The sequence below is a fragment of the Suncus etruscus genome, chromosome 6 (assembly GCF_024139225.1).
Source record: "Suncus etruscus isolate mSunEtr1 chromosome 6, mSunEtr1.pri.cur, whole genome shotgun sequence".
In the NCBI taxonomy this organism is placed as follows: Eukaryota; Metazoa; Chordata; class Mammalia; order Eulipotyphla; family Soricidae; genus Suncus; species Suncus etruscus.
In genome coordinates, this window is record NC_064853.1 from 19323031 (window position 1) to 19349464 (window position 26434).

The following is a 26434-nucleotide window of genomic DNA, read 5'->3' on the forward strand; positions in this document are numbered from 1 at the left end:
GGAATAACCCCTGAGCACTGCCGGGTGTGACCCAAAAACCACAAAAAAAAAAAAAAAGAACTGATTTTATACCTAGAATTTATACTTAGACTTATTTACCCTATAAAAAAATCTTTCGAAACTGCAACTGAAATTAAGCCTTTTTCACATATATCAAAAAAAATCACCTGACAAAAAAGTACACTACAATAAAGAGAGAATGATATCGAATGGAAATTGTGGATATATAAAATGAAATGATGAACACAGTATACAGAAAGGACACAGAAAGACATACTGAAGCTGTCTTTAAAAGATAATGAAATTCAGGACCAGAGAGTAAGTCCAATGGATAAGGCAACTGCCCTGCAAGTGGTCAATCCTGGTTTGATCCTCCACACCCCCAAACAATCCCTCAAGCTTCAAGAAGTGATCCATGAAGAACCAAAAGTGAACCCTGTGCATCACTAGGTGTGCCCCCCCAAAAAATAAATACTAACAAACTATCTAAAACCATGACAATAAAGAGAAATATTGGGGTACTAGGTAAAACTAAAGGAGCCCAAAAACAAGGACAGAAAGAATTATAAAAGTATTATTGCACAATTCTTACCTGTGAAGTGATTTTTATAAAAACATGAATGTAGACTCTAATTTTAAAGTTAATAATATATGCCCTATAGCGACACTAAAATAACACCTCTAACATAATTACACTTAAAAATTAATATAGGAAAAAATAATCTGCAAAAAGCTGAAAAAGAGAAAAAATAATAGAGTAGAGCCAGCTAGAAAAGAAAAATATGCATTTAAAACAAAACATAGAATTTAGTATTAAATATAGACTAAACATGCCAATAAAACATGTTGTTAGATCCGGCTTTAATATCCACTCTCCTTTCAAGAAGCTACCATTAATATAAGAAAAAAGATAGGTAAAAATGTAAAAGAAAGAAAAAAATACAGCAAAAATAAGCCAACAAAAGCCTGGCATTATCCTACATTATCCTACTCCTGCAAAACAAAAATATTCCCAGGAATAATGACAAAGTAGATTTTGCAGCAAAGAAAATGATCAGGAACAATGAGATAATAAAGGGGATGAGTCACTAAGATGACTTAACAATCTTAAATACTAATGTACCTAATAATAAGGCATCATGACACATAAAGCAAAATGTGATAGAACCAAAGGGAAAGGTAAATATTAGCAATTATCATGAGAGTTCAAGACTTCTATTCAATAACTGACAGAATAAACAGACAAAATCAGCAAATATATATTTTGGAACAGTTACTTAAAGTGGCATAATTAACATGTAAAAAGAATCCTACCCAACTACAGCATAAAATACATTATTTCGAATGCATGTAGATTTTTACTAAACAAACTGGGTGTAAACAAGTCTCAAGAAGAGAAAAGGGTGCAAGCCACAAAAAAAAAAAAAAACATTCTCTGAGTGCAGTGGAGCTATAAAGAATATTGAAAGCTAGGTGGAAAATCCTCAAATATTTGGAAACTGAGTAACAGGCTTTTGAATAATCCATGGATCAAAGAACTTTTTCAAAATGAGAAAGTATTTTAATTGAACAAAAATAAAAGATATAGCAGAAGTTGTGGAATGCAACTAAAGCAGACACAGAGAGCAATTCATAGTACCAGATGCCTACACTGGAAAACAAGACAAGTCTCAAATAAACGGCCTTTGTTTGCACCTTAAGGAATTTAAAGAAGAATGAAAGGAACTCAAAGTAAAGCAGAAGAAAGGAAGTAATAAACTGCAGGACATGAATTTACTAGGTTAAAAAAGAAAGAGTGAAAGGAGATAGAACAAAACCAAAAAAGCCAGTTCTTTGAGATCAATAAAATAAGTAAGATTTCTTTTTTTTTTTTAGCAAAAATGAGTAGAAAAAGAGAGAAAAATACAGACTACCAATAATAAGAATATTAAAGATAAAATCCCAACAGATTCCATAGCTATTAAAATTATAATAATAAAATGAGCCACTAGTAAGATATGTTCAAAAGTCTCAAAATATATTTACTATCAAATCTCACTCAAGAATAAAATGATAACATGAAGAATAACATTGATTTTCAGTTTTTCAATCCTTTGTCCCATTCACATTCTCAAAAGAAAAATTCCAGCCCGGAGGGAGGGAGGGGTGGCAAAAAAAAAAAAGAGAGAAAGAGAGTTCCATGTCCATAACTCATCACTATGCTTTGACAAATATCAAGAAAGAAATAATATTGAGTTTATAGACATTTGACCAAAAAACTGAAGAAAATACTTCCCAACTCATTTTCAGAGGACATTAATTACCTGAATAACAAGAAATGCAAGAAGGAAACTATGAGTGTCTCTAAGAATCCAAAATCAAGGCCCCAGAGACATAGCTCAAGGGCCCCTATATGTGTGTGTATATATATATATATATATATATATATATACACACACATGGTAAATTGATTTTTAGTAAAGTACAAAGTGCAAGAGTAAATCAAAGCAGGAAAGATTTAACAAGATATAGCAATTCTTTTTTGTTCTTGTTGCATTTTTAAATTCCTTAATATTTTTTAATTTACTTAGCCAATATGTATCCATATATTTATAGTTGGGTTCTTGAAGGCGTAGTGGATAATAAAACAAGACCAAACAATAAGGTGTTTATTTTTTAACTGTGATATTTAGATTGTATTCAATAATGAATCCTCTTACAGTTTGTTTTTTATTTTTTTGACTGGATGGTTGATTGGTTGGTTGGATTGATTTCTGGGCGATACACAGAGGTGTTTTATTTTAAATAAATCTTTTTCTTTTCTAGTTGCCTCTGTTCACTGTTATTTTTCTTCTCTTTATTGTATTCTTTTGGATTCAATTTTTTGGATTTCTATTTTACTTCATCAAGTTTTTCTGTATAATTATTTAGGAATTATTATTTTGATATATGTGTGTTACCCTGAAATCATCATAATCAAGATAAAAAAACATAACCAAGGTCCCTAAAGAGTTCTTGTGAAAAAAGTTGATATGTATAATAGTTAATATCATATGCAAAAATAAATGAACTGTTTCATATCTGGTGTCATATATAAAATTGCATGTGTTGATAATAGTTATAGATTAATATAAAGCCACAAATAATAAGGCTTCTTTGAAAAGGGAAGAAGTCTAAGAAGTATTATAGGAATTAAGGGGATTCTTGCATGCAGTCAACCCAAATTCAATCCCTGGGACCTTACGTGGACTCCTGAATAATACCAGGAACAATCCCTGAGCCCTGTCTAAAATGGCCCCACAAAAAAGAGAAAACATTTGAAACCTGAGAATATATTCTTTTTTAGCTACAACATCAAAAACATGACCCATACAAGAAAAAAATAAATAAAACAGGAATCATCATAACTAAAAACAATTCATTCAGATTTACCAAAATCAAGAGCTAAATTTTTCAATGGCTACCTTAGACAATAAAAGAACAAATAACAAAATGGAAAAAAAAATGGGCAAATCACAGTCTAGATAGGGAACTTATAGTAAAAGAATATTTAAAATAACCTCTCTTAATTTAGTACAAAACAAACAGCACAGTCACATTGTTTTAAATAGATAAAGACTGAATAAACACTTTACCCTACAAAATATGTGCAGGGCAAATAAGCATAAGCAAAGCCAATCAAATCAAGTTACCCTTAGGGAATTGCAAATAAAACCACAGGACTGAGCCTTAATAGGATGGCTAAAATTAAAAAGTGACCACAGCAGGTGCTAAAACCAGTGGAGTAATCCTGTGTGGCTTGAGGAGGTAAAATAGCATTATAGCATTACCCTTTGAAATACTGGTCGACTGTTCCTTAAAAAGTGAAATACAGAGCCAGAGAAAGTATAGTGGATAGATGTCTGCCTTGCATGCAGCCAACCAGGGTTCAATCCAGCCAAGAGTGATCCCTGAATACAGACCCAGGAGTAAGCCTGAGCACAACTGGATGTGACATAAAATTCAAATATAAGTTTAAATACACACTTGCCATGTGATCTAGTCATTCCATTTCACCTGTATATTTAACCAAAAGTAGTGAACATCACAGCAAACCACACAGGCAGAATCAAGTCAGCTTCGACATCCAGGTCTATGAAATCTGGCACCAGTGTCCTATGTCAAATAATCTTCTCCATGTACAAACTGACTCGAGATGCCCAACAGCAGATTCAGTTAACATCTCAGCATTCCAGGTAGGCAAGGCCTGCTAGCTCCAGCAGCAGCAAAACTACAGCCCTCCTGTAAACCCCATACAGAATACAGCAATGCCTGGGCTAAGAAATCCAAAGTGAGTAAATAACAAATTACAGTGTATTGCTTAGACAGGAAATGAAGAAAGCACCAAACAGCTGGTTCATCCAAAGTGATGGAGGATCAAAGTGAACTGAAGAGAATCACTCCCAATTTGCTACTGGCACAATAAGATGTTTAGAACTTCCATTACTCTATGTGGGTAAAGAAAATAGACCTGAAGACTCTACCAGTATCAAACAGCTATATGACCTATTTGATAAGGAATTTAGAGAGGAAATTCTGGAGATGTTTCAGGAGCTCAAAGCAACAATGGAATGGAAAGCCAATAAAGCACAAGATGATATGAGAGCACAAATGAGAAAACTACAAACAAAAATGACAGAACTAAAGAGTTTAAAAAGTGGAATGAAAAACTCACTGTAACAGTAGTAGCTGAAGACAAAATCAGTGAGCTAAAAATGAGATGCAGAAAATCTTCAAATAGCAGAAGACAGAATAAAAGCCTCGAAATAAATCAACCGAAGACAAGAGAATTCTGGAATTAATTGAAGAGAAATAATCTAAGAATCATGCAACTCCCAGAGACCCAGGAAAGCAATTTCAATGAAGAATCAATAATAAAAAAAAATAATAATAGGGGTCGGGCGGTGGCGCTAAAGGTGAGGTGCCTGCCTTGCCTGCGCTAGCCTTGGACGGACCGCAGTTCGATCCCCCGTGTCCCATATGGTCCCCCAAGCCAGGAGCAACTTCTGAGCGCATAGCCAGGAGTAACCCCTGAGCGTTACTGGGTGTGGCCCAAAAACAAAACAAAACAAAAAAAAAACAAAAAATAATAATAATCACTGAGAAGTTCCCAGACTAGGAGAGTTTATGAAATACCTAGAGTTGAGAGAGGAAAAATCCAAAAGAAATATGAAATACCTAGAGTTGAGAGAGGAAAAATTCAAAAAAGAGTCAAATAAAGACTCTAAGACACACCCTAATTAAAATGACAAAAGCCATACACAGAGATACAATACTGAAAGTAGCAAGATGAAGAAAGGAAATTATACACAGAGGAGAAACTTTAATATTTACAGATGATCAAATGAAGAGTTGCAGGCTGAAGACAATAGTGGTATATATGAGAAAAAATAAACAAAACTCAATGCAATGAATGTCTCACCAAGAAGGCTTTACCTAGCTAGACTCTCATTTATATTTGAAGAAACGATACTTCAAGAATACTGAACACCTCAGAAATTTCATAGACTTGAAAACCACCTTTACAAGAAAACTAAAGAAACTAATTTGAGACAAGAGAAATCTCAATAACAAGCCAAACTTCTAAAGAAAGATGGCACAGAGTCTTATTGTAATAATTTTATTCAATGTCAATGACCTAAATGCACCAGTTAAGAGTCCCAGAATGGCAAAGTTGATTAGAAAATTGAATCAAACCTTTCATTACTTATAAGAAATACATTTGAATAGTAACAACAGAGACTCAACTCAAATGTAAGACATTATTTTCAAGCAAACAACTGTTGGAAATGAAGACATTCAAGAAATAAATAAGTTTAGCTAGAGAGTTGATAGTCCAAGGGAAGGGTCAGAGAAAGTTGATAAGGGCTCTTAATTCCTGAATTACCAGACCTTCAACATTCCCTGGGAATGCCCTGTGGAATGAGAATTCTGTATTCACACTTTGCTCGGCCTCCTCCCCCAAAGAAAGATGATCCACATTATATTCTTCTTCCCAACACACCCCTCTTTGAGATGTAAAAACTCCCTGAGGCTTGGTTAGCCTTAGATAGGAATTTGCCTGTTATCTACCCATATGGCCATGTTGATTATTCCAGAACAGTAAATGTCCTACATGGAGGACAGTCAGGGCTCCAGTTCACAAAACTGAAAGCCCCCTGCTTTTCTCTATTAATTCTGTCTTGTTTTCTTAATCCTTGTGGCCCGGCTTCAGTCCCACTAAACCAGGGCTGGACTCTGGCAAATAATCCCCATAATAAATTGGAAATTGAACAAACTTTCCTCAGCATAACCAAAACCAATCACCACAAGCCTACAACAAACATTATACTTAATGGATAAAAGGAAGAGACTTTCCCTAAGATCAACCACATAACACAGTTGTCCACTCTCACCACTTCTACTCAGTATATTATTGGAAGTACCTGCCATAGCAATTATGCAAGAAAAATATATTAAGGGCATCCAGATAGGAAAGAAAGAAAATAAGCTGTCATTATTTGCAAATGAGCTGGGTTTATATTTAGAAAATCCAAAGACTCTACAAAAAAAAAGCTCGTAGAAACAGTAGATTTGTATAGTAAGGTAACAGACTACATATTGACAAGCATAAGTCCATAGCTCTCCTATATACAAATAATGAAATAAAAAAAAGTGATGCAAAAAATTCTATTCACCATGATGCCTCAGAAAAATTCAAGTGCCTATAACTTGGCTTAACTAACAAGGTAAAAGATATATACAATAAAAACCTACAAAACACATCTTAAAAATAAAAGAGGACACAAGGAAATGGAGAATACATCCCCAGCTCATGGATTTGGAGGATTAACATTGTCGAATGGCAATATAGCCCAAAGCATTATACAGATTCAATGCAATCCTTGTAAAGATTCCCACAACATTTTTCAAAGAAATAGATCAAACACTCCTAAAATTCATATGGAACACTACTCTCCATCTCCACCAGAATAGAGTAGCCAAGGCAATCCTTGGGGAAAAAGATGGAGGCATCACATTCCCCAACTTCAAAGTGTACTATAAAGAGGTAGTAATAAAAACAGCATGGTACTGAAATAAGAACAGACCCTCAGATCAATGGAATAGAATTGAAAATCCAGAGACAGATTCTCCAGTTAATCTTTGATAAAAAAATAAAAATTATAAAGTGGAGCAAAAAAAATTCTCTTCAACAAGTAGTGCTAAAAGAACTGGTCAGCCACATGCCAAAAAATGAATTCAGACCCTTTTCTAAAGCCAAAAATCAAATAAAAAAGGATCACATTCAGATCACATCTGAATTTGTAGGCAGAACTCTACCTTACATTGAAGCCAAAGGCATTGCTAAGGACCAAGCAATGAGAAGAAATGATAAACAAATGTGAGCACATTAAATTAAGACATTTCTTCACTTCAAATAAAATAATGAACAGAATACAAAGACATACCACAGACTGGAAGAAATTTCTCATCACTCACTGACAAAGGGTTAATAATCCAAATATATAAAGAACTCTATAAGAAAAAAGAACCTAACCATATAAAAATAAAAAAACAAATGATCAAAAGGAATATGAAAAATGTTTTACATCACTATAATACAGGAAAATGCACACCAATGAAAAATCTCACACGAGGAAAGCTGGCAGGGATCCAAAAGAACAACTAATATTGACCATGATGTTGGGTAAAGGGACCCTTCTTCACTACTTGTGAGAATATCAACTGGTCCAGTCTTTAGGAGACATAATATGAACATTCCTCAAAAAACTAGGAATCAAGCTTGCATGTAACACAATAATTCCACTCCTGGGAATATAACTTGAGGGCTCAAGAGCACGATGCAAAAAAGACATCTGTACTCCTATGTTCACTGCAACACTAGTACAGAAGCCAAAATACTGACACAACACAAGTATCCAAAAACATATGGCTGGATAAGTAAATGATGGGACATATATGCAATAGAATACTAGATGGTTGTAAAAAGGAATAAAGTCATGCAATTTGCTGCTAAGTGGTGGATCTGGAAAGTATCATGTGGAGTGAAGTTAGTCAGAGAGAGGGGAAGACTATGAATGATCTCTGGGATATAAAGAAATTTTTTAGTGCCCAAAGGTAAAAGAAACAAAGAGCAGGAGAACTGGTCTTCAGGAGGAAACTTGCCATTGGGATGAAAAGGTGACCTGAAGAGAAATAATTAGGAAAGGGAACATTAGGATAACAGTGTATGGGAAAGTACCTGCCACAAATGCAGGCTGGCGTGCTAGAAAGAAACTGGGGACACCGGTGAAGAACTGGTGCTGGAATACTGCATGCCTAAAACTCAATGATGAACATCTTTGTAACTTTGTAATTAACAGAAATTTAAGTATGCACCCAAGCAGAGACACACTATCTGCAAAGGAGCACTTCTAGCTGTGAATTATAATAAAGTAGCAAATAATACAAACATCCATTAATGGGTGATAAGATAAACAACATATAATAAAGCCATACAACAAAAAATAATACCACAAAAATAAAAGAAAATGAACTCTGTATAACACATGACATCAATCTCAAGAAGATCATGCTAAGTAAAGCCACCACACACACACACACACACACACACACACACACACACACACACACACACACACACACACGGAGTCTCTACAGGTTGAGGAGGAGCTGCTGGCAAGAAAGTATCCTGAATATGGTGCTTGTTTTATACACATTTAACCCAAGTTTGATCCCTGGATCCCTGAGTACTAACAGGAGTGATCCCTGAGCTCAAAATTGATAAGTCCTGAGCATTGCCAGGTATAGCTCAGAAACTAAAACAACCCTCCAAAATTACATATTACATGAAAAAAAATCCTTAATAAAGTCTTCATCAATAGTGAGAGCAGGTCACTGGCTGCTAGGTTGAAGGTGGGAGGAAATGGCATACTAAGGAGTGGAGTTGGAAAAGAACAAGAACTCTGTAGGGTCTTAATGATGTTCTTTATATTGATTATGACCATGATTTCCAGTATGTACCATGTCAAATCTTCCCAAATTAGACTCTACTCTGAGGCCTGGTGCATGTCATTCAGTACTCAATAAAACTGGGGACAAATATACCAGTTGAAAAGCCTCCTTTTCCTTGCATACCACAGATTCTTCCTTCCCTAGTTTGGATCAGGAGTTCCTTGTAGTCTTCTGCTAACCTTTCTGTAGCTGCAGAACTGATGTGTAATTTATTAATGTTAATACATTTTTATTGTATTAATATATTTTTCTTGTTGCCCTAATCCATCTCTCCCTTCTGTTCCAATATCCTCTCTCCAGTCTATACAACAAGTGAACTCCCCACTCTGCAGACAGCATCCCTTTCCAACACAAACCTCAATACCTGGCCTTTCCTTCTTTTTCCAACCTGTTCTATGAAGGCTTTGAAAGGAATTCAGGGTTGATCTCTAACTCTCAATACACAAGTTTTGTTTAGGGGCTGATTATTCCAACCAAGAAATCCAATCAAGGAAGCACACAACCTACTCCTTCCTCCTCCACAATAAATTTCCAAGCCCTTTTCACCCTCCTGGATCTCTTTCCCAACCTGCTTTCTTAGAGACCTCTCCCACTAGGACTGAATCTTCAGCTAGTCTCTCAAAGAGCCAGACCCTTCGTCATCAGGTCAAAAGCCAAGTATGAGGGCCTCATTAGCCAGAGATTCCCAGAAGATCAGGAGGCAATGAAAGGTCTGAATGACCCAGCTGGCAATTTAAAAAGTAGAAAGAAAAAAAAAATTCAGGCTATCCACACAGTAAAATAATGGGGTGCGGGGAGACAGGCAAAAGGAAACAAAGCAGAATACTACAGGGCTAATCATAGCTAGAAGAAAAGAAAAAGGCAAGCAACTTACAACTTTAGATGGATCTGGGAGTTTCAAGCTGAGAGAAGTCAAGAGAGGGTCATGTACAAAATGATCTACCTGATATGTGAAATATATAAAGTAGTATAGTAAAGAAATAACACATACTGGGGCCAGAGAGATAGTATAGTGGGTAGGATGTTTGCCTTACTGGATTCAATCTCCAGTACCTGAGATGGTTCCCTGAGCTCTCCAGGAGGGATCCCTAAGTACAGAGCCAGGAACAAATCCTAAGAACTCCCGGTGTGGCCCCAAACACCATGAGCAAAAATAACAAGTACTCAGAACTAATCTTTAATAGGAAAAGTATTCCTGTAGGGGCTAAGTGGGGGAGACACTGGGAAATAGTGGAAGGAAGCTGACACTGGTGCAGGGTGTGGTGTGAAAATGTTTTTTTTTTTTCATGAAACCCTGCCGTTATCAACACTGTAAATCACGGTACCTAAAATAAAATTTAAAAATAAAAAACAAATAAATCACAGCTAGTCACTAAGAGCACAGTTGCCTTCTTTCTACCGATTTGCAATTCAGATGCCCTTCCTTCTCATTTCCCAGTCTTAAAATTAGCCTAATGATGGCAGCTCCTCTGTATCTGGGTAAATGATGGATTCTTTAATTTAGGGACTTCATTTAAGTAAGATAGTAGAAGTGCTTTAGTGGAAAAGAGCCAATAATTCGGGAAATCACCATTTTGCATCTTGATGATCCTTAAAAAGGGAAGGAAAGGAATAAAAATAGGAAGATTCCACCAGGCCCCTTCTACTTCCCAGGATAATTTAGCAATAAACATTAGACCACCTAAGCAGAAATGGACCTCAGTGATCACTAAGTGAAAAGAGGCAACACTGGCCATAAAAATACATTGCATGACCAGGCTTAAAATGAAAGGTCCCACAAATGCCTGGGGAAAATGTCGTTACACTTGGGGACTGGAAGAAAAGCAGGACTTTTGCAGGGGGAATGCAATCAAGCACCTTATTCTAGTGTCCAGACTGGCCTTCCAAGGTGGGGGACCCACGCTGCAGCAGATTGCAATATGTCAACGGCCTCAAGGCAGAAAGGCACGAGAGGAAAAAGGAGCAAGAGGGGACGAAGCGTGGACGGAGTGCCTGGTGCACACGTGAGCCCGAGAGGAGGGTCACTTACTTGTTGGGTCTGACACTACATGACACCTAGAGCCACGCTGCAGGCAGCCGCGCGGACCACACCGAGCTTGCCACCCGCCGCCCCTGTAAGACGCGTTCCCATTGGCTCCCTTTGAACCCGGTCTGCGATTGGCCAGAGGCGGCCCGCCCCCCGCCCGCCTACACCAATCAGGACGACGTGCGAGCTTGTGCTGCTAGCGCCGGGTTCCCCGAGCTTGTCAGTTTCAAGTCCCTTTCAAGCTGTCAGACGTCTGTCTGGCCCGCGATAGCCTAGGACAGACCGCGGTTCGATTCCCCTTATGGGAATGGCGTCCCATAGGGTCCCCAAGCCAGGAGCGATTTCTGAGCAAAGAGCCAAGAGGAACCCCTGTGTGTCTCCGAGTGTGGCCCCAAACCAAAACAAAATAACAAAAAAGGCATCTATTTTGGGGAGCTCTGGCTATGGCTGGGCAAGCTTCTGCCTCTTGGTGGACTCCTCCAAACTGAATTCACCCATCGAAACTCTGTTCCGTGAATCCTAGTATTCTACTCGGCCAAGTGGACAGCCACAGACAGCTGAAATAGCAATCATCATTTATTGTCATCAGTTAATTGTCATCAGTTAATTAACTGATTGAAAGTTCAATTTGTACCAGGTCTTATTTTTAAGACATTTGAATTGACTCATTCAATCCTGGGGTCAACCAATGCTCTGTCTGATGTGATTTCAGTCTGTCTAACTATAAAACAGATGTGGTCCAAATTTTGAGCAAGATAGGGTCTGGTGGGTCCTGGATAGACCTGCAGCATTTAATCCTCACAAATCTTGGTTTTCTGATTGGCTAGAAATTCTTTCCTCCCATTAAATAGGTGCAGAGACTCAGAAATATTCTCAGGTTGATATGAAACACTACAGTAAGGTTTCTATTTAAAATGCAAGTTACCTAGAAACTTGGCAAGGCTCGTGGACTGGTCCTCCTAAACCTCATCCCTATTGTCTCTGGATATTATTACCATACTATCTTTGTTTTTATCTCACAAATGAGTGTGATCATCCTATGTCTATTCCTCTCTCTTAAACTAACTTCTCTCTGCATAATACTCTCTATATCCACCCAGGTATAAGCAAATTTCATGACTTTATTTTTCCTAATGGTTGCATAGTATTCCATTGCATAAATATACCAGTTTCTTTATCCACTTATCTGTTCACGAGCACTTGGGATATTTCCAGATCTAGCTATTGTGAATAGTGCCTCTGCAATGAACATAGGAGTGCAGAGGCTTTTCTGCATTATTATTGGGGGGGGGGGCAGAAACAAGTGCCAGTTACATACACACACTTCAAATCCACACTATCCTCTATGAAGAAAAAATAATAAAAATGTTTCCTGGGGACTCAACAGATGGCTACCAAGGAAACACCACTGACTGAGAGCACCCGATGAGCTCCCCACCTGGACTTCTCCTGAAGCATGCAATACTACCACAAGGGGGACTGGAATGATAGGGTGAGAGTTGTAGGGGCCTCGAGTGCAATCAGAGCTTGTGCTTTCTGTTTGCTTAAAGAAAGCTTGTTTCAGGAGGGGTTCTGAAGTTATTTTTTGAAAAGGAAGAAGATAATCAAATAAGTTTGGGAAATATGCTAGAAACATGATTTTAGGGCTCTCCCATTTGGTACTCAGGGGGAAGAGGTGCCACACAGGTGATTATTGACCAATTTCGATGCTGGTTGAATGGGAGGATCCAAAGACACAGACAGGGCCAGAAACTCATCTCGATATTTTTCTGGCCCTAGAGTGACACTTTTATTTACAATATCATTAGTTTTATCATTTATTATTATCTCAAATATCTCATTTCCAACAATGGGGAAAATACTGCCTCTTACTCTATACTGATCCTGGGCTGACTATCTTCATCTCTCTTCACACAACTAACCCTCTAACTAATACTAAGACTTTGATAAGAGCTGGGCCAAAAATGAATACTGTGTGAAAATCACAGGCAAAGTGTTGTGGGTTTGCCCACAAAGTAGAGCTGAATATATATATATATGAGTTGAGATTGATACTAGAGAATGATAGCACACAAAGATGGAGCCATCTGCCCAAGGTCATCCCCCATCAGATACTGAGTGTCAAAGAGTTTCTGCTGAAATGTTCTAAAGGGCTCAAGTTTTACAAAAAAAAAAAAAAAAAAAAAAAGCATCCTGGTTGTTGAATTAAATATGGTCCACCCATTCGAATTCCCTGTATCTCACTTAGGAATTCAAAAGTCCTTATTTTCAAAACATTGCAATGTATGAATTATAAACGTTTTCTTGCCTCCTCCCAACACCTATTCCCTTCCTATATGGCTATTGTAGCAATGGCCAGGTATGCACACACTTTAGTACTCTGAAGATAGCACACTTTGTTGTGGCCAGTAGTGGCACATTCCGCATAAGGCTGTACTAAGGATTAAATTTGCATCCTTAAGTCTGCAAAGCTGTTGTTCTAGCAATGAGCAATCAAACTAGCTCCCATTATATCCAATTTCAATGTGCATTTCATTACATAGGAACTTTACATCAAATTAAAGGTCATTAGAACACAATTATAGAATTAGACTAATAGTAGGTATGGAAGAATGAGAAATGGCAAGAAGTCAATAACAGTTTAGGTTGGATAATGAGTACATAGAATCATTAAGCTATTAGTCTGTATAGGGTTACTTTATTTTTAATAAGAAAATCCTTTTGATTGTATTTGGTTTGAGGCCACATCACCTCAGGGCTTACTCCTTACTCTATACACAGAGATCACTCCTAGCAGGGCTCAAGGTGTCACAGTTCCAGGAATCAAACCCAGGTCACCTTCTTGTAAACCAAGTGCCTTTCTCACTGTGCTAGCTCCAGCACCTCCCAAATTGTTTTTATAAACAAAAATATACAAATAACAATATGATATATATGAGATAAATGGCAAAATGTAAAGAATAAAATACTCTAAGAACTGACCTACAGAAATGAACTTATTTGGTAATGAAATGTGAGGTGAGAAGGAAAAGTGGTGTGGAAGTAGGTATGGTAAAGGGGTCCCTGAAACAATGCTGAGGTTGTGGTAATGGGCTCTTGTATTTATGAAACTCTATCATTGTTAGTTGTAAATATGTAAGTTCTGGTGACCAAAAGATTTTCTTTTTAAGCCCATCAAGGGCTGGAGAGATAGTGTGCATGCTTTGCATGCATCCAAAATGAGATTTATTGCTGGTACAATATATGGTCACCTAAGCCTCCCAGGAGTTATTTCTGAGCACATACCTAAGAGTAAGCTCTAAATATCACCATAGGTGGTCCAAACCCCATCCCCACTAAAGTCCATCAACCACTCCTAGGAAGAATTTGAGAAGATATGATAGATTCAGAACGTGAAAAGGTGATTCAAAGAGAGAGAAGTCAATGGGCTGGGCTCATTCGTTGCCTGCAGGAGGTGGGACTTGAACTTTGGCATTACATAGACCCCCCCACCAACCATTGCTAAGAGGAACCACCCACCAAGCACAGAGCCTGGAGTATCTCCTGAGCACTGCTAGCTGTGGTCCAGAAACCTAAGCCAACCTAATCACCATCTACCTCAAAAAAAAAAAAAAAAAGATGATTTTAAATATTTCCATAGTGATCAAATATATTTTTATTAGAGCTCATCTAAATCATGCATATCTAAAATATAATTTTCTCAGTTCATTTCTCCAAGGATTGGTATCACCATAGTAAGAAATCATCCTATTATAGTATAATCAATAATGCCTTTTATTTGAGGGAAGAGGAGGACCTTCCCACAGTGGTAAGGGGACCTAGGCTACCATCCAGTCTAAAAGTTTTATGGTAGGACCCAATTATCTGCTTCTGCTTGGGCCCTACGTTGCTGGACACCACTAGTCACACTCAGGGATACTTAGGAGCCTATGAATAATGAAATGAGACTGAGGTTTCAAGCTTGTAAAAAGTGCACTTCTTACTCCTTTACTCTCTCCAGTGCCCTAGTGATAGTATGAACTAACTTTAATGAATGATGTTAGTAAAATCTATATTACAATGTTGAGCAGTTGTGTGTCTTTCCTGTTTCCTCTTGCTCTTCTGAGACTATGGACATGGTATCATTGTGGGGGGGGGTGCTTCTGTGTATATAAACTAAGCAAAAGACTTAACATTCTCTCAAGTAATCAGACAGTAAGCATATAGAAGAGATCACTGCTATCCCCTTGCACTGCTGAAGACACTGACTATGACACGATGCAACCTGCCCTTTCTGAAACTACAGGAAAATCACAAAAGTACCTGTTCCCGGTACGAAGAAAATTTCCAGAGTACATAAGTACATAGCAATAGATCAAATATTGTTTAAACCTTGTACTTTCTCGCAGTTACTTCAAGATAGAGAATATTATCTCCATGGGAAGAACAACCCCCTTAGAAAATTCTGAGGGCAGTATACAAAGTGACTTGGAATAAGAAGCAGATATGTCTCCACTCTGGAACCTCAATTTCTTCCTCGGTCCTATACTAAGGAACTAATTCCTAGTTCCCATCCCTACAAGATATATTAGTGAACACTGGAGAAAAAGTACTGTTTGATTATTTCCAGTCCTATTTTATTCCTCCTATGAACACTTTATTTTCAGTGAGTCTCCTCCAGCTTTAGCGATTGGCCTGCCCTACCCTAGAAATGAGTCAAAATCAAATAAGTATTAATATACATTCACTCTGGAACTGAAATCTTTCAAGAAGTGACAAAGCGACAGTAAGTGGTAGGAACTCAAGCATTCCACCATTGCTTCGCAGCTCTTTTACCTAGTAGCAAAAGTTTTCTGGTTTATGATGATTTCTAGACCTGGTACTTCAGCCTTAATAGAATTTCTTTTTTGTATGTTTGCTTTGAGGTCATGTTATTCCAGAAATTCCTTATGCATAAATTATCTGGGAAAAGTGCTTTCATATGCAACTAAAGAAATCAGATGTCACAATAGGGGGGAAAGTAAACTCCCCTTTTCCAGGCATTTATTATCTAGTTAGAAGAAAAAAAAGAAAAATTAATGGCACATCAAAATTAGAAAGTCAGAGATACTCACTTTGACATCATAGATTCTTTTTTTTTTTTTATCACCTCAACTGCCCCTGTAGACTGATAAACAAAGTTGCCCAAATCGCTGCTCTATTTCCCTCTAGGAGGGGAGGTGTCTAAATCTGCCTGGCATCTCTTTTTGACCCTCCTGGAGATTTCTTGGGAAGTGAACCTGAAGTTGTATCTTCACTGGCTCTCGTTTGCCCCATCTCAACCTTCTGCACAAGTTTCCAGGATAATGTAGGAGATCCTTGATTAAAACATTGATATTTTCTTTTCTTTTTTTATTTTTTATATATTTTATTTAAACACCTTGATTACATACATGATTGTGTTTGGGTTTCAGTCATGTAAAGAACATTATTCTTGAATCCTAGATGAAGACTCCAAAGCTCACAGAGGTTGCAACACAGGGTCTTAAGTTGAAAATTTGTAAGATAGTCAAGATGATGATAGTAGAGCATTAAACCAAATCCTGACTTGAGCATGGATCCCTCCATTACCCACATGACCATTGCCTAGGCCATATGTACATAAAATTGGCCCAGCTCATATAAGTTAATAAGTGGCAGAGCTGAGACTTAATACTAAACTGTTTAATATAGAAATCCATTCTTTAAAATCATAAAAAAACTTTGTTGAAAAAGTTCCGATAATCTTAAAGAAACTGACATACATTGTAGAATAGTCTGGTTATTTAGGTATTTCCCTGCATCCCTATCTATACTCCAGGGAGTTTGAAATCAAATAAAATAGTCATGAGGACATCAGAGAAAAACAATTGATTAGTCAATGACAGTAGTGACCAGTTAGGTCTTTTTGGACCTTCTTCCTGGTATTCATCTCATAAACTGTTCCTAGACAAGTTAGAGCAAATTTAGAGGAGGCTCAGAACAAAACTATAAGCATCTATGAATCTTCAAGTCTAAAAGAATCACAGTCATTACCAAATCTCTTCCCTGCTTATATCTCAGAGATATAAATTGTGTAAGGTCTAGAATCTATCTAGCAATCTCACAATACCCCAGGTGAATAATCCAGCAGCTAGGACACAGCTAATGTTCCATAAAGTGTTTCAAAGAAGGCAATTAATTAAGCAATTAATTAAACAATTTATTGCATGTCAATTTGAAGGGCAGTGCAATATGTTTTGTGTTTTGTGTAGTACCAAAAATGAAGTAATCTATAATGGGGTAGACAGCTTTTGACTCTTTGGTATCAATCTATTGACTCTTTGGTATCAAGATAGAAGAAGCTCCTAGGAAAAAATCCTGCTCTAAAGAAACACAAGTGAAGATGATGAAGGAATGTGTCCCCATTTATTGGTTTTTATTTTCATGCTAGAAATGATATAACATAGCTCCCTGGAGTCTCTGTTGACACATAAACAAGAAAGAAGTCCAGTAAAAATTAATGCTAGCCCTTCTTCTATCCCTTAGTTTTGTTATTTGGATTTATATACTTTATCCAACTCAGAAATTAGAGCTAGGCTAATTTTCAGTGCTTTGCTGGAATTTCAATTAATTAAAATTGAGCTCACCAAAGTTTGTCTCTGTGAATAGCCAATCCTCAACTCAGCTAACCTACTCCAGTTAATTTCCAATCTAATTGGGACAATCATTCAAAATACCTTGTCTTCGGTTCTAATTCTGACTGACTATGAAGTTCTAGTGGGGGAGTGTTTTGAGGGTTCTTTGTGGGTTGGGGAATTATTGACTGTAGGGGTCCACTTGCCATAATACAACCCTGGGAGAACAAGTATGAAGCAGGGTCGACGCGAGAATTAAAAAACGAAGACAGACATAAAAGGGAAAAGTGTGGAGTAGGGGAACTTCCAGCCGTATGGTCCGAGAGCCCCAAACCGACATCTTCTGCCATTTTTATTGATCAGGATACATCCACAACCAGGAGGAGGAGGGTCCAGTGGCAGGAAAAAATACCTTTCTCAAGCTAATCCAATCTAGGTGGGCCTTTTACATGTCAAAAGGGGAAAGACAAAGCTAGGGGGAGTCTTGGTTAGGGTAAAGCAGGTGTAATCTCTGTCCTGTGATCCAACAGGTGATTCAGAATTGAGTCTACGTTCTCACACATATGAGTACCAGCATTGAGCTCCAGTCCAATTGTTCATTGTTGCTTTTATTTGAGGCTTAGATGTTGCCAATGTAGTATCCAACCCCACTGAACAATTTCAGATTTGCCATGCTTACAGACATCTGTGGGGAGTGAACTCTGAATAAATCTGTCTAAAGAGTAATGATGAATTACATTACTTCATAGCAATGGTAACCCCAGGAGACAAAAGTCCAGATAGTTTGAGGAACAGAAAATGAAGACTAAGAGAGAAACAATTTGATTAGCTCTAATCAAAGCAAAGGCCAAAAAGGGGATTAAAATCTATAGGATAGTCTAAAAAGTTAGAGAATAAACCATTCAACACTGCACAAAAAAAAATTCAATATTCACCATTGTTTCTTATTACCTCCATCAAAAAATCTATTTTTTTTTTTTTTTTTTTGGTTTTGAGTCTCACCCGGCAGTGGTTACTCCTGGCTCCATGCTCAGAAATTGCTCCTGGCAAGCACGGGGGACCATATGGGACACCGGGATTCGAACCAATGCCCTTCTGCATGAAAGGCAAATGCCTTGCCTCCATGCTATTTCTCCGGCCCCAAAAAAGTCTATTAATTTATACTTAACACTGCCTGCCTCAATAATAAAAGTTTGGAAGTGATTTATAGTTTCACTCATTTCAAATTATCCTACTAGTTTCATTCTCATTTAATCAAATGTTTATGTTAACTTTCATTTACGTCAGAATTAATAAATCTGAGAATCTAAATTAAAAAAACAAACAAAAGAATTGGGACCAGAGTAATAGGACAGTAGACAGGGCATTTGCCTTGCTTGTGCAGAATCATAGGATTCTGCAGCTTGCCAGGAGTAACCCCTGAGAGCCCCTGGGTGTGGCCCCCAAACATAACATAAACAGTACAATAAATCAGAATTAAATGGGCCACAAAATATTTTTTAATTTAAACAACTTTATTACATACATGATTGTGTTTGGGTTTCAGTCATGTAAAGAACACCACCCATTACCAGTGAAACATTCCCATCACCAATGTCCCAAATCTCCCTCCTCCCCACCCAACCCCCACCTGTACTCTAGACAGGCTTTCCATTTCCCTCGTACATTCTCATTATTAGAATAGTTCAAAACGTTATTTCTCTAACTAAACTCATCCCTGTTTGTGGTGAGCTTCATGAGGTGAGCTGGAACTTCCAGCTCTTTTCTCTTATTTGTCTGAAAGTTATTATTGCAAGAATGTCTCTTAACTGGTGCAGTTAGTCCATTGGCGTTGAGAGAAAGAATTTTCCTGGAATTTAATGCCATCTTTATATAGAAATTTGGTGTGCCTTTTGGTTAGTCTTGTCTTAAATTAGGTCTTTCAGTTTTTTCTCTTAAGACTGGTTTTGAGTCTGAAAAGTTTCTGAGCTATTTTTTGTCTGTGAAACCATGTAGTCTTCCATCAAACCAGAAAGTGAGTTTTACTGGGTACAGTATTCTAGATGAAGCATTCATTTCATTCAGTCTTGTCACAATATCCCACCACTGTTTTCTGGCCTTGAGTGTTTCTCGTGACGGGTCTGCTATACATCTCAAGGATGCTCCCTTGAATGTAATTTCCCTTTTTGATCTTGCTGTTTTTAGAATTCTGTCTCTATCTGTGGGATTCGTCATTGTGACTAGGATTTGTCTTGGGGTAGTTTTTCTGGGGTCTCTTTTGGTTGGTACTCTTTGAGCATGCAGGATTTGATCACATATATTCTTTAGCTCTGGAAGTTTCTCTTTAATGATTTTCTTGACCGTTGATTCTTCCTGGAAATTTTCTTCCTGGGTCTCTGGGACTCCAATGATTATTAAGTTGTTTCTGTTGAGCTTATCATAGACTTATATTTTCATCTGTTCCAATTCTTTGTCTAATTTTTCCATTGCTGTTCATTTGCCTTAAGTTTTTTTTTCCAGTCTCTTCCGCTGTATGGAATTGTTATGTATCTCATCTTCCACAGCACCAATTCTATTCTCAGCTTTTGTTACCCTGTCCCAGAGCTTATCCATTTTGTCATTCACTTTGTTTACTGAGTTTCACAGGCTTGTTAGTTGACATGTTATTTCAGTTTGGAGTTTTGTGACTTCTGTCTTCATATTTTCTTGGTTCTTGTTAGTGTTCTATCCAACTCGATCCATGGTTTCTTTGAGTTCTTTGAGCATCTTCCATATTTCTTGTCTAAAGTCCTTCTCTGAGAGGTTGATTAATTGGTTGGTCATTATCTGGTCATCAGAATTGTCATCTTCATTCTCTATGTCTGATGCTGGCCTGCGTTGTTTCCCCATTGTCACACTTGTATTGTGGGTTTTTCTACGTGTTGTGGTGGTATTCATTTGCTAAATGACGCAGGCAGCCACACTCCTCTGGCTCCACCCTTTCTGGGTCGGTGGACTTGCCTCCGAGGGAGGGGAGTCTTCAGTGGATGAAGCCTCTCACAGGATCAAATCTTAGGCCTGAGCACGCAGCAGATAAGACAGTCCGGAGAGAAATGCTGGGCTTCAGTGATCCAGCACAGTTCTTAGTGTGATTTTTTTCTTCTTGTTGCGATGGTGTTCGTGGAGCAGCCGTGCTCTCCTGGAGCCTCTTTTTGGCCCACTCCCAAGAGTTTCACGCGACAGGACAGGAGACAGACACACACAGGCAGCACTCAGAATTTTTCACAGTCTCACTAAATATTTTTTAAAATCTAAAGTATATACATACATATTATATTTACCCTCTGATGACATAAGTTATAGTTATTTAAAATGGTTGAGTCTCTGACTATACTTTAGGGGCCTGAGAGGATGAATAAGTCTTAGAAGATCAGAGCCCAGGATTGCTTTCTAACAAAAGTGTTCTGCTTTGTTGAACTTTCTGGCATTGCAACAGAGTGTACAATTTTAATGCATCGTAGTCAAATAAGTGTGTGTGCATGTGTGTGTGCGTGTATGTGAAGAACATCTAATGATGAGAGAGCCGTGTGTCCAATAGTGCATGTGGCCTGTACATGAATAAATACAACCATGATTCCAATAGACACTCTAGCCAATATGGGTGAACATCAGGAATAATAATGAGTGCATTCCCCAATGAGCAAGTATGCAGATATTGCAGCTAAAGTGTACAAGTCCTGGCAAGCTCCACATGCATGTGAGTAAGCCTTGACATTGCAATAGAAACACAGGAAAAGAAAGGGGAGGAAAAAGAAACCAAGAAGGAGCAAGAGAGACAGTACGAGGGTTTAGGCCCACACCTTGCATGTGGTTGATCCCCAATACCCAATATGTTGTGGTTCCCAAGCACTATTCAGTGGGCCTTGATGCCTCTGAACCTGGGTGGTTTGAATAATCATGACACTGACAGCTCTGTATTCTCGGGCTTTCTTCATGAACCATCCCCACCCCACCCACCCCAGGAGAGGCCCCAGTGCCTCCTGAGCAATGCTTGGAAAGCCCCACTCCAAGGGTAAAAATAAAAGGAAAAAAGGAAATAACAAGAAGATATCCTAGATCAGCTTTCTTATTTTAGAAGTCTTTCCTTGGGCTGGAGTGATAGCACAGTGGTAGAGCTTTTGCCTGCATGTGGCCAATCTGAGACTGATCCAAGTTCGATTTCTGGCATCTCACATGGTCCCCAGAGCTTACCAGGAGTGATTTCTGAGCACAAAGCCAGGAGTAACCCTAAGCTCCTTTGGGTGTGGCCCCCAAAATATCTAAATAAAAAAGTAAATGTTAAAAAAATCATTTCCTTAATTCTGATATTCATCAATTGCCAAGCCATGTGCCACACACTAGAATATAGTGTGTTTATGCATATATATATACACACATATACATTTGTAAGTATATATTCAAGTAAATGCTCCTCTTTTAACCTTCTTTGACTGTAGGAACTCTTTTTTTTTTTTTTTTTTTTGGTTTTTGGGCCACACCCTGTGACGCTCAGGGGTTACTTCTGGCTATGCGCTCAGAAGTTGCTCCTGGCTTCTTGGGGGACCATATGGGACGCCGGGGTATTGAACTGTGGTCCGTCCTAGGCTAGCGCAGGCAAGGCAGGCACCTTACCTCCAGCACCACCGCCCGGCCCCGACTGTAGGAACTCTTGCCTGCCTATTACTTTTATACAGGAAATCATCTCATCTCAGAAGGTTTCATTCAATTGCTGCCATTTTGGAACATGTCCAAAGTGTTGGTTGTTTTTTGCATCTCAGCTAATCTGATAACAGTCCTATGAGTATTATTTTCTGCCCATTTTATGAACAATAAACTAAATAACAGAAAGAAAAATGCCATATAGCTTGTTTAAGAACACTTGAATAGATATCTGAAGCAGGATTGATTCTAGATCTGAGTCCATATTGTCCATTCTATTTTCGATTGATAATTTCCCCCCTGGAATTTGTTCCCAGTCCACCTAAAGTTGTTCCTACAAGTGTTTGTTTCTGTGTTTCCTGTGAGACTTGCTCACCAGAGAATAGTCTTCTCCCTTCTTGGAGCTCCCCAGAGTTCTGTTTCTATGATAGGGATGTGTCTTCTGGGTACAGATTTTTTTTTTAAAGGAGAACATGGGGACCCAATGGAGCCAGCAAAGATTTTCTCAGTTCTCTTCCTAGTTCTTCACAGCTCCTCACAGATATCCCTTCTACAGGAAATATTCATGTCTGGGCTTCTGATCTCTATGGCACTTAGAGTCTGCACCACCCCGCAGTGCAAGAATTGCCAGCAAAAAGAAAGAGGTATGAACTATTTAATAAAACACTCTTGCATGCAATCCCTCACACAGGGTTTTATTTACCTGTCTCTAGGCTGCCAGACACTCCTAAAGTGGATTAAGTATAATCTCACCTCATGAATGTTAGGGGGACTATGTGTGAAGAAATATTTGCAGCAACTGTGTGAAGAGGGCTAAAATAGTGTTTTCTTTTTCCTTTTTCTTCAAGTAAGAAGAGAGCATAGCAACAAACACTCCTGGGGTGTTTGCAGAAGTTTCACAGAGGAAGTGACATTTAAGTGTGGTTCTAAAAAGAGAGTAGGAATTTTCCAAGATAGAAGAGAAAAAGGTCATAAAGGCATTCCAGAAGGTTACAACGCAGAGGTGTAAACAGCAAGATTTTCAACTTGACTGCAGTAAAGGTGCACTAAGCTGTAAGTTTGAGGTTAGTACACAATTATGAACTCTATGTTATGAAGTCTTGGCTTTGTCTTTGCCCATCTTGTAGTATTTTCTCTTAATTATTTGAATATTACATTGTATTTCCCCTTGTCAAATAACAAATGAAGATAAAAAAAAAGACATTAGAAAGGACTGATTTTAGGAGCCAGAGTAGTGGCGCTAGAGGTAAGGCATGTGCCTTGCAAGCACTAGCTTAGGACGGACCTCGGATCCATCCCCCAGCGTCCCATATGGTCCCCCCAAGCCAGGAGCGATTTCTGAGCATATAGCCAGGAGTAATCCCTTAGTGTCAACTAAGGGGTGTGACCCAAAAAAACAAAAAAGCAAAAAACAAACAAAAAAGAAAGGACTGAGTTTTAGAGAAGCAAAAAACCTAAAACGGTGTGTGCCCAATGTGAAAAATACATTTTGTTAAAATGGGGGCTTTGCTTTCAAGAAGAAATTTTCATAAAAGAACCTCAAGATGGATATAAATAAATAGGAGGGGATATTTCCTATGCCTATTTTGTTTGTGCCACCCAATGAAACTAATGCTAACCATTGATATGTGGTATCATTTAAAAATTAAATTACTCATTTAAAAATGAGTAAATATCATTATTTTAAAAATTATTTAAAAATTAAATTACTCACTTAAAATGAATAAATATTTATCATTATTATTGATAGTGAAATAAGGTATTATTGCCACAAAAAGTTAGATCTAGAACATGGTACATATACCTGCTTATGTGTTCCTCTAACTTCTTTCTACACCTATCCTCACTTTTTGAACTCTTAAGTATCAATGTCTATGTTTTTTCTTTAGTCTATAGTGTGCAAATACACATTTGTTATGGCTACCATTTCAAAGATTCCATCACTGGTGCCTGTAACTGCATATTCTTTTTACTAGGTAAATTCTTTTGTGTGGATCTATTACCATGTACTTATTCATAATGCCAAGGTAGATTTTGGTTTCCTTCCATTACTACTCTAGGAAGAACACTCACTTTTCTATCTCTAGATTCAAATCTTCCACCAATTTTTTGACTTATAAGCCCTACTATTGTACACATCAGGATATCAGACATCAGGGTGACTTAGCTAATAACTGGTGACTTGAAAGGAGTATCTTTTGCCAGGTCATTTTTTTTGTTTGTCTAAACATTTCCTACTTAAGTTAACTCTATCTCATTCTGATAGAGATGCCAAAAGAGGTGACATATCTCCCCAAAATTATCTGGACTAAGTATCATTGCCCAAGAGAAAACATTCAGTCCTTAACAAGATAATATCTGAGGAAAACACAGATTTGCAGTTGACAGCCACAATACAAAAACAGGTAAGTGATCATGTGATGTGGTTTAAAGGTGGCAGGCCAAAAACTTCCTTTACTATCTCTCTTCCACCTGCCACAAGATCAAAGACATTTTATTATTGCATCGTTATTGCCCAATTAAAGCTCTGGTTATTTTCAACCATAAAAATGATAGTTAGAAAATAAGATATCTATTGGAGATGCTGTTAAAAATTTATCCAGAACCTGGACTGTTATTTGTGCATTGTTTTATTATCATATAGAATCATATGATAAGCATGTCACTAATCATGGTACAATGATCATATCCTATTATATATAATATGTAATAAACATCATGTTTATTAATACACATCATATTTATTATTATTGGAAATCTATTATTGTTCAATAAACTATTTCATATCTATTTACAAGTGTTTAAGGCATCTATTCTGAGGGTGAACATACAAGCGTTTAGGGTTTTTTTTCTAGCAGAGATGTAAATTATCTTTGTAAGAACTATCAATCTAAAATATTATGATTTTATATGTTAAAAATGAACCAATTTTGTCTACCCCAGAAGTCTTTCAACATTTACTTTTCACCATAGCTAAATCCTTTGGTATCTCATTCTTTATTAATGATTTTTCCTTTGATGGTCCCTTCTTTCCTGAATTGGATAAGTTGGATAAATAATGTTTATACATATACACATGTGACTGTATGAGTATTAATTATTTCTAGAGAATTACTTTGAAAACCCTACTCTTAAAGGCTTCAACAATGAGAATTTCTCCCATCATTATTACTACAAAACAAATATTGCACAATTAATACCATCGCACAGCAGTTATTTAATTTACTCCCAATGGTGTGGTTTAAGCTCTTTAGGAAAGGTTTACAGTGAAGTCTTTGCTTGGGATCTCTCCTATGATTACAGTCAATAGACACAGAATTTTGATTGTGCAGCGAATTGAGACGTTTTCACCAAGATTGGTTGAAGCCTGGTCCCCAAAGAGCTCCCAGAATGGGAAAGCGATTCCCATTCCCCTGTCCCCCAGGGTGGGTGAGTAATATCTATCCGCAGCAAATAATATATAGGCAGGAAGGTAAAAAGGCTAGGTCAGATGCAGAATCCTTTGTCAGCCTGCAATTAGCTCCACAAAATCAAGAGCTCACCAGCCGATTGCCCAAAAAGGACCCAGACTTCCTTGCTCATACCTAATTTATTAGGATCTGAACAGTACCCTACCCCCCACCTTGAAGGTCATAGGTGGGAAAGCAGGCAGGAAAACTAAAATTGAGGAGACAAATTATGGAAGTCTCCATATACTTAACAGTACTAGATTCTCAGTTGCTTACTTTTAAATGAGTTGATGCTGACTGCCAGCTCCACTGTAGTTATCAGAGCAAAACATCTATCCTTAATGCCATAGCATGGCGAATTCTCAGAAACTCTAACATTTGGATGCTGGCTGGCTTCTCTGAAAGCAAACATGGAAGAAATGGAGAAAAACCTGGAAAATTTACTTCACAATTATCTAACAAGTTGAGGAGAATCAATTATATTACCACAGCAGCAATTCAATGGTTAGAACTAAGTTCAAATGAGGGCATACATACCCCATCTGTCTATGACGAGTGTCAGACTTTTCATAAGATACTTAGAAAAATTACAGAAGAACCAATTTTGAACCTGAGAGAGAGAAGCAAATTACGATGAGAATTATGATATTAGCAAC

The 26434-nt window shown here is 37.7% G+C and overlaps 1 protein-coding gene across 3 annotated transcripts in view; it reads right to left on the reverse strand.

Annotated features, from left to right (window-relative positions):
• FGGY (FGGY carbohydrate kinase domain containing) overlaps positions 1-26434 on the reverse strand; it is a 941338-nt gene that overhangs the window by 449844 nt on the left and 465060 nt on the right. The window contains exon 1 of one of the 3 annotated variants that reach the window (XM_049774586.1): positions 11063-11119. The exons of the other annotated variants lie outside the window; for them this stretch is intronic. The gene's annotated coding sequence lies outside the window, so the exon portion shown is untranslated. Of the gene's footprint in view, positions 1-11062; positions 11120-26434 lie in introns of those variants that run through there. 3 annotated transcript variants of the gene reach the window in all.